The sequence below is a fragment of the Triticum aestivum genome, chromosome 7D (genome assembly GCF_018294505.1).
Source record: "Triticum aestivum cultivar Chinese Spring chromosome 7D, IWGSC CS RefSeq v2.1, whole genome shotgun sequence".
In the NCBI taxonomy this organism is placed as follows: domain Eukaryota; kingdom Viridiplantae; phylum Streptophyta; class Magnoliopsida; order Poales; family Poaceae; genus Triticum; species Triticum aestivum.
In genome coordinates, this window is record NC_057814.1 from 641,828,293 (window position 1) to 641,837,946 (window position 9,654).

Genomic DNA, 9,654 nt, shown 5'->3' on the forward strand with positions numbered 1-9,654 from the left:
TCCCGGTTGGCCAGGCCAACCGGGACTAAAGCCCCTCCCGTCCGCCAGCTGGATGGGCCTTTAGTCCCGGTTGGCCTGGCCAACCGCGACTAAAGGTCCCCGAAGGCCTTTAGTCCCGGTTGGCCAGGCCAACCGGGACTAAAGCCCCTCCCGTCCGCCAGCTGTCGACCGAGCGCGCTGGGCCCAGATAGTTGGTCGCGGGTCTCCTCCCGAACCGCGACTAAAGACCCCTTTTGTCGCGGTTCGATTATTTTGGGGACTAATGGGGGCGTATGGAAGCCTATTTTTCTACTAGTGTTTGACCAAACCTTATATGCGGACTAAAAAGAAACGGAGGGAGTATCTAGTAATTATTAATGAAGTATATTAAAAATAATAATGAGGTATAAAAGATTCATCTATGTGGTATATGAGGAGCGAGAGTACGTACTCCCAGGAGTACACAACCATCTTCCTAGAAATTTTATTTATATGATCGGTTCTACGGGAAATTTTATTTATATATATGCATAACGTGTACAATATGTAGTATCGTAAAATACAAGCAAACAAAAAAGAATTAAATGAAAAACACAAAATTAAAGGAAAAATAAAAAATAAAACCAAAACCCCCCACATATTGTAGTACCGGTTGGTGTTAACAACCGGTACTAAAGGGCTCCCCGCCCCCGGCGCTGGCTCGTTCCACGTGGGTGCACTTTAGTGGCGGTTCGTGCCGAACCGGTACTAAGGGGGGACCTTTAGTCCCTACTTTTTAGTGCCGGTTGCAGAACCGGCACTAAAGGCCCTTACGAACCGGTGATAAATCCTGGTTCTGCACTAGTGTACGCTGGTGAATATTTGTTTATTGGATAAAGTTGGGGCACACTGTCACTATTTTTATTTGGATTTTTTTTTCATATCGCTTAGTTGAGGCAGTGTGTTTTGCTGCCTAGATGACATTTTTTGAATTCAAATGTTAAAAGCTGAAACACCTTCTTGACCGTGCTAAACTGCTAAGCACACAAGAATTGTTGGTTGCAAGTCACTATTAGTAATTTGGTATCGAACTTTACATCATGTTCTCTTGTATTACCTAGTCTGATTATTTGCGGAGGATTCCTCTGAAACTGCACCCTTTGGAGACGCAGACACAACTGGTTCCTGGAAATGCTCAAGTGATTCCAAATCAAAACAACTCTGGTAAGGTACCATATACAATAAACTGACTGTTGCACAATTATCATCTTCGTTTGGATGCCAATATTTTTTTATTGCACCAAGTGCTGAGATTGTGTGCTTTATAGCATTAAAAGAGATCAAGACCATAGTACTGCAAGCTGTGAGTTCAAGACCATACAATATACCGTTGCAATATTTAAAAGAGATCACAGATAACTTCTCCGGCAAGCGAATACTTGGCCATGGTGGTTTTGGTGTGGTATATAAGGTATAAGTCATTGAACATTACCCCAAGGTTGCATGTGTTTCTTTTGATTCAAACATACTTATCTCTGTCCGTAACTGCACTTGGTCCAAAAACACAAACAGGGAGTGGAGAGAAATGGGGAAATGATTGCTGTGAAGAAGATCATGTCGTCGTTAAAGCCAGGCCTGCAGGATCAGTTCGAGAGCGAGGTCTGTCATCTTACCATGCTTCAGCACCCCAATATAGTGTGATGTCTAGGCCACTGCTATGAAATACAGAAAGAGTGTTTGCCATACGATGGGAAATACGTCTTTGCTGAGATGGCAGAAATGTTACTTTGCTTGGAGTATATGTCAAATGGAAGCCTTGATAAGCATATATCAAGTTGTTTCTTCGTTCCATCTTTGTTTTAAACTATAGTTTGTCCAGTTTGACAAGCTTTGAACATATAGCTCTAAGAAAACAATATTTTATTCACATATATTAAGTTTTATGATGGATCAATGTGTGGCTCTGGTATCAGTCTACAAGCAAAAAATGGAAACATGCTGTAAAATTTCGTAGTCCTTTCATAAAGTATTATCTAGGGAACAACAACAATTTTTTTTATGTAACATCTGTCTCAGAATGCTTGCTCTTCTTCTGGTTACACATGTAGATGAATCTTCTGGACTTGATTGGAGCACACGGTACAATATAATTGAGGGGATTTGCTATGGTTTATGTCACCTTCATGAAGATGTCGATAAGCCTATTATCCACCTGGATCTGAAACCGGCGAACATATTGCTTGATGACGGTATGACACCAAAAATCACAGACTTTGGTCTGTCCAGACTACTTTACCAAGAACAAACTATCTGCACTAAATCTCGTGATGGAACATTGTAAGTTAATGCCAGTTTTAAGTACCATGCATTATAGTCATAAGAAATAACATTTGTTTTCATTAGGGTCACTTAACACTTAAAAATTGTATTCCTGTTGTCATTCAGAGGTTACATGGCACCAGAATTTATACTTGGAGGTAAAATTACACCGAAGTCAGACATATTCAGTTTGGGTGTCATAATCTTGGAGGTAGTAACAGGACACAGGGACTACCCAGACGTTACTATAACACCATCAGATGACTTTATCAAGCTTGTAAGGAAATAATGTCTCACATTTAGAAATGAAGGATCTTTGTTTCACAGACATGATGTTGCATTTTACATTTTGCAAACTAACATTCTAGATGTTTGTTTCGATTCCACAGATGCTTAAGAAATGGAGAAATGTGTTGCAGAGATCGCCAAGGTATTTATTCCTAGAAACAGTTTGCGAACAAATAAGGAGATGCATTCAGGTAGGTATGATCTGCGTGCATCCAGACCGCACCAAGAGGCCTTCGATAAAAAAGGCTATCAGTATGCTCCAGGGATCAAAAAGTATCGAGTACAGTAGAAAGAAGGCAATGTAATCACTAGGACAGGTATATATGATCACTCAACGGTTATGTATGTTGAACATGTGTATTCGCTGACCCTTTCATTCTCTTTCAGTAACGGGCCACCGTCATCGCACCAATTGAAAAGTACAGGCTATCCTAACCATAGTTTTAAATAGCGCGCTAAGCCTCTTAGCGGCGGACCTTTTCTAAATACTATAGCGAAGCTATAGCGAGCTATTTAAAATGTTTGTTCATTTGTTTGGATCAAAGTCTCTTAGCGCAAGACCTTCTGTAAATGCTATAGCGTGCTATAGCGGGCTATTTAAAACAGTGATCCTAACATGAATGAAAAAAAAATTAACAGTAGCAAAACTGCAGTCAAGGACTCAATATGGCCATCAACAGAGAGAGAGCAAATAGGCTGGAAAAGAGGGACTGAATTCTGATGTGTATAAAGATGCAACCAGCGGACTGTATTTATAGGTGAAGAGCGACGAGAAGAGCAGCAACAGATGGGTGTATGCATATCCTGTCACTTTCCTGTTCTGTTTTTTTTTTCAATATTGTATGGCAAAATACACAAACAAGAAAGTTTTGTAAATATCACAATCAAACCCATATCCTTTTAAGCATGGATTTGAAATCCTAGACAATATACAAGTGTTGATGTAGGTTGTCTTCCACTTCCAGTGTGCCATCTAGACCGCTGAAATAAATATTGTGCCACATTAATTGTATAGCTATGGCTACTAACTAATTGTGCAACTCATGTTTTCCCTTGGCACGGAATAGCTATTTATCAACTTCGTTTCTTGTTCAGTAAATCTAATACTATATATCAGGCAAGGGATTAAAGATGAACTGCAATGAAGGTGACTAATATGCTAGCTTGCTTTGATGGATTCATGTGTTTGTTATCTCTAGTTCATATATCTGCTGTTGATCCGCTGAATGCATGAGGAACTGAATCAACAAGAGGAACTAAAATATTCTTGCGAACAAATAGACCAGATAAAACCTTCAGTTGGCCTAATTCACCTCCAGATACAGACAACCTTGGTACAATCAACACCTACCATTTGAAATGTCACAAACACACTATTCACACTGTCTTCTCCAGAACACTTTAGATACCGACATCCAGAACACTCCTAACGGTAACAGCTGCCCTAGCTGAACAGTACCAAAACACCCATCATAAACATACAACACTCACTGCCGCTATGTTTCCAAATTCTTCAACAACAAAATTGTGGTGGGCAAATTCCTCAGGTTACAGCAATTGAACAACAGAAATGGCATAGCACCATTCATCTAACACACGCATGATACAAGTGCGGCATAGCACCATTTTTTAATTCATGGACGTTTTTCCAATTCATTAACAATTTTTAATTCATGCACTTTCTCAAAATTCCTGAACACTTTTTAACATTAATGGATAATTTATGAATTCATTATTTTTTAATTCCTGAACAAAGTTCAAATTAGAAAAATTAAATTCAAGAAGAATTTCACCAAAATATGAACCTTTTAAAATTCATAAATGTAAATAAAATATACAGTAACATTTTGAAAATTTGCATACATATTATTTTATGAACATTTTCAATTCCTACGAATTTGGTGAATTCATGAACATTTTTTAATTCAGGAATATTTTTAAGTTCATTGACATTTTCTTAAATTCATGAAAAAAATTATAAATGAACTTTTAAAAACTCATGGTTTTTCTATTTCTTTAAATTCATGAACATATTTCAAATACGTGAATAATTTTTTATTTTATGAACTTTCTGCAATCAATCAAAATCTGGTACTAAGATTTTTTTTTGGTGCCTCAACAGAGGTGCGAACGAAAAACCAAAACCAAAACAACAGAGGTGCCGCATAGTGGAACAAGCGAGGCGAGCCCAAGACCATAGTTGGTGGTCGGTGAGCATTTTGCAAGGGATCTAATTTGCGCAAATGCTATGTCTCGCCCGTACCGATTCCTATTAGAAATCGCCTATGGTCAGCCTATTTATATGTTAGACGTTCATTGCATTCGCTCGTCCTCATTTGGTCCAAGCTTCAATTTGTTTGTCTGGTTTCTTTGTTTTCTTTTTCGTTTTCTTCTGCTTTTTCCTTTCATTTTTTGTTTCTCCACCAGTTTTTCTTCTTCTTTTATGCTTTGGATTCTGTTTTTTTTCAACGTTTTCTTTCAATCTTTATTTTATTTTTTTCTTGGTTTTTTTGTTTTTACATATTTTTTTGTTTCCTTTGTCAATTTTCATTGTTTACTTTTTGTCAATACATATCTATTATTTTTTATACACCTTTGTACATTTTCTGTACATATTTCAAACATTTTTTACACCCGTTTAACATTATCTAAATACATGTCTATCATTTTTTGCAAAATCAAGTTTTAATTGTTTTTTTAAATACATGTTAAGCAATTTTGTTTTTCAAAATAGACGTTTAAAAAAATGATAAAAAAACCTTTTTTTAACAATGGACACATTTTTTTTCTTGAAAATGTTACAAACAAGTTTTCGAAACTTGCGAAGATTTTTTATTAAATGTAATGGACATCTTTTCAATATATTAAACATTTTTATTGAATTGCACGTATAATTATTTTACATTGTATAAACATTTTTTACATTGTCATGTACATTTCTTTTGAAATGTGTGATAGTTTATAGTTGTCACAAACATTTTTCATATACACGATTAACTATTTTACATTTTTACATTTCCATTTATACAAGAGTTTCATATGATCCACGGGAACACGTGTCAGGAAGCAGATGCGGCTTACAGGCGAGAGAAATCAGTCGGTGGAAAATAAACGTTTTCCTGGTGCAAAAAGAAAAGAAAAGAGCTCAGCAAAGCCGAAGCTAGGTCAGGTCACTCAGCGTTTGGCTTATCGCTGCTTTGCAGTGAAGCGTCTGCCCGCAGTGCTCTCTTTGATGAGATTCATGAAGCCAAGGAGGAGCTTGAGAGTATGCAGGCTTATCTTAAAGGTGCAGAGCGGTTCAAGGACAACGATGAGACAACTGGCCTCTTTGTTAAAGGGGCATTCTCTGTAGAGCACACACGTCGCATATCAATCCAGAGTGGGAACCTTCAACCCCTGAGTGAATCTCTTGCGACATGTCCGTGCAATCCATGTTTTTAACAGGTATCTCAATATTGATTTACTGAGGCCTATCCTAGAATCTTCAAACCTGCTATCAACATTGGATCTGCAAGGTACTAGTATCAAGATGCTTCCAACGGAGGTATTCAGCTTGTTCAATCTGCGGTATTTGGGCCTTAGAGATACTGATATTGGAAGTCTACCTGAAGAAATAGGAAGGTTGCAATCAGAGGTTGAGATACCTGTTTGCATGTTGTGTTGACAAAGAAATTCACTGCATGCTCTGCAACGTGTGGAAGCAAGTTCAGAAGTTCTGCAGGGTGTAGCAGCTTTAACACAGCTAAGAACATTTGCTGTCTGCAATATGGAAACTAGACACTGTGCTGACTTGAGAAATTCCATCAAAAAAAATGAGACATCTTCTGCATCTACAAATCACAGCTATGGGTGAGAAGGAGGTGTTGCAGCTGAAGGGATTTTGTTTACCTCCAACGGTTCACAAAGTTGGTTTAGAAGGGCAGGTCGAAAAGACATCGATACCTCAAATTATCTCATCTTGGTCCCGCATTAATAGCCTCACTTGGCTGAATCTGGCATTCTCCAAAATTGATGCTACGTGGTTTATTTCACCTTTCGCTTGTCAAGGCTTTTGAAGGGAAGAAGCTGCACTTCACTGCATGGTCTTTTCCTAAACTTCGGTTTCTATCTATATGGGATGCACCGCACCTCAACCAAGTAGAAATAGAAGAGGGTGCAATGGGAAGCCTTGCCGAACTCTGCTTGCTAGTCTGTCCTGGACTGAAGTTTCTTCCTCATGGTGTTGAGCATCTCACAGCCCTTGAAGAACTATATCTGATTGACACGTCAGAAGAACTCATAGAGAAGCTTCGGCAAAAGAGAGAAGCAAATGAATGCAGTGGTGATCTAACTAAGATTAGACACATAATAAGAGTTACTGTTGTACTAACCAAGAAAGGCTTACAGGAAAGGATTCGATGACTGGAAAACTATAGCTACCGGTAAGTGTTGGCTGTTCTGTACATATAATAAGCTAAATAAGCTGCGAGTGATGGGTTAGATTCATTTCTTTTTTGCACTGTTAACTCATTTTGTGAAGAAAAATATATTTGTTCACCTAATAACATAAACTACTGATAGCATGCTTTAATTTTTGACTTCCCTGACTTGTATTTGCAGGCCTCTTGATTGTCAGAAGCTGGAGTTTTGTTCCACTTTCAGAAACCCAACATCTTCTCAAGGGCCGCAAGAAGAACATAGTTCAATAGCTGCAAGCAAGATGATGTGTTCATAATCACAGCCAATCAATCAGCACGAAGGGTGAATGTTAGAAATCATCATCTGAAATCCAACATCGGACTGACGATAGGTGGTTGTTTTCAAATGTACGAGCGAAGACATTTTATTATGAATTTAGTTGTCATAGCTGTTCCGAGGCTATGTATTTATTTATTTTGATTGCTCTTACTTTGGTTTGTTTCCACTGCCTGAGACGTGTGCAATACACCGTGTGCAATACACCGTGTGCAACACACTGTGGTCTGTAATAAAGCAGGGAGTAGTTCCAGCAGTGGAATAATCTGAACATGTTCAGGCGGCCGTGTCGGTGTTGCCTGAAGACTGCAGCGCACGTAAGCAGGCTGGAAACATGAGACGTGGCACAGAGCCGGCCATGTCGGTGTTGAATCTGTAGCTTGGTTTTACACTTTATTTGTTGCCGTGCATCCATTGTTCAGTACCTTCTTATTTTGGGCAAACTAGAATGGGACAATGATGAAGAATTGTTTGATTTACTGAATTGTAATAGTGTGAACCGATGAACCTGAATTTATCTGTTTCCTACGGTCTGTAATAATGTAGAACAATCAACATGCTTTTGGTGGGGAAAAAAGTAGATTTAATCTGAACATTGAGTAAGCAGGATCGTGGGCCATCGGACTGAGCTTGCATCCTGGTGGTTCCTTTCTCCCCTCTACTCTGCTTTGCCTTGTTCTGAGCATTCTGAATTTTTAACACTTGCAGGTAGCTTCTCGACTGAACTTTGAACTTTCTGAATTTTCAACACATGCAGCTTCAGGTTTCAGCCACCACCTCGGTATCCCTTTCTCCTGCACTCTGGTTTCTCTCGCAAGGCCCCCTCCATTTCTGAAGGATACAACGACGACGACTGTGGCTCCAGGGCGTTGGTCCTTAGTGGCATGTGCACGAAGACTTACCGGCTGTCATCGACAAGGACAGGTCGGCTCCGGTATGGGGGCGGCGTGCCGGCGGCTCGTTTTGACTGCGGCAATGGTCGTTCGGTGGTCCATTGATCTCGATGTAATATTTATTATGTTTGAGGTGCTTTCTACTTCCGGTGAATCTTTGTAATAGATTGGACTCTTTTTCGAAAAAAGGGGAATTTCACGCGAAGAAGAATCTCATGAATCCCTTCCAATGCACGCTGGATGACGATATGGAGCAGGAGATCTCCGGTTGTGTCCCGTTGTTGGTCAATGCCACTCAATGGCACCTGATCGAGCTTTTGGTGTGCACGTACTGACGTACATGTTTCATCTCCATGGCTCTTCTTTGCACGTTAAAGAGAATCATAACCACGTGATATATGTGGTAAGCAATTCAAACTAATCTAGAAATAGCGAATTATAAAGCACATAAAACTAAGAGTCCCGCTTCGGTAGACCCCGCCTCACAAAACGTATAAAGGATAGTATGGCCATTTCACAAATTGTATCCACTAAAAGGTGTACGCCATAGGTTCGTACAATTCCCATCACACCTCCCTCATGGGCTCAGCCTGTTTAGTTTCTTTTTTAAGATTTATAAAAATAAAAAAACCAAGAACGCTTCTTGCACAATGCGTAAGCGCACATCCATCTGGGATAGATAATTTGGTGTACCTTGTAACCTTGTTTTCTTCCTCTTGTGCAAGATAAATAACGCTAAGAAAAAACACAGCAACTACACTCTGATTTCCTTTGGTTTTTTATGCACGGTTTTCTCTTGGGTTTTTACTTTCCTTTTTTAATAAAATACACATATTAGTATTTTTAAAATTGTACATAAAATGTTCATCTCTTTCTAACTTGCTCAATATGTCGAAACACGAATATTTTTCAAAAAAGAGAAGACAAAATTTTCAACCCAAACATTTTTTAAAAATAGTAAAAAATGAATTCGACAAAGAATCCGAAAAATAGGAACATAATTTGAATTCTGAAAATTTTCAATATATAAGAAATAGAAAAAATAAACAAAAGAAGAACGAAAATTGAAAGAATACGAAAAAGAAAAAATAAAACAAGATAGAAGATAAAAAGAAAAAAAGAAAAGAAAAAAATGCGGTTCACGTCCTTCGAGAAGGTTGGAAAAAGTGGCTGGTAAGCCGATGTTCCCAAAACCAAGAACGCTTCTAGCAACCTTTTTTTGTGATTCATTTTTTGAACTTTGCAAAAAAAATTCAAATCCATGAATATATTTATAAAAAATTGATGAACTTTTTTCAAATCCACAAGCTCTTGGGCCAGCCCAACACGATCCCGGCGAGCGATGTCATTGCCTAGTTGTGCCGAAATACAAGTTTTAAGTGAATTTCAAAAATAATGATTTTATAGAATTTTTTATTTAAATATTTACTAAATGCTTTAAAAAAAGCATTTAGGGTTTTCA

General features: G+C 38.4%; 1 pseudogene; it reads left to right on the plus strand.

Annotated features, from left to right (window-relative positions):
• The window catches only part of LOC123171531 (putative receptor-like protein kinase At4g00960), a 71,651-nt pseudogene extending 68,775 nt beyond the window's left edge, over positions 1–2,876 (plus strand).
• Positions 2,877–9,654: the final 6,778 nt, after the last annotated feature.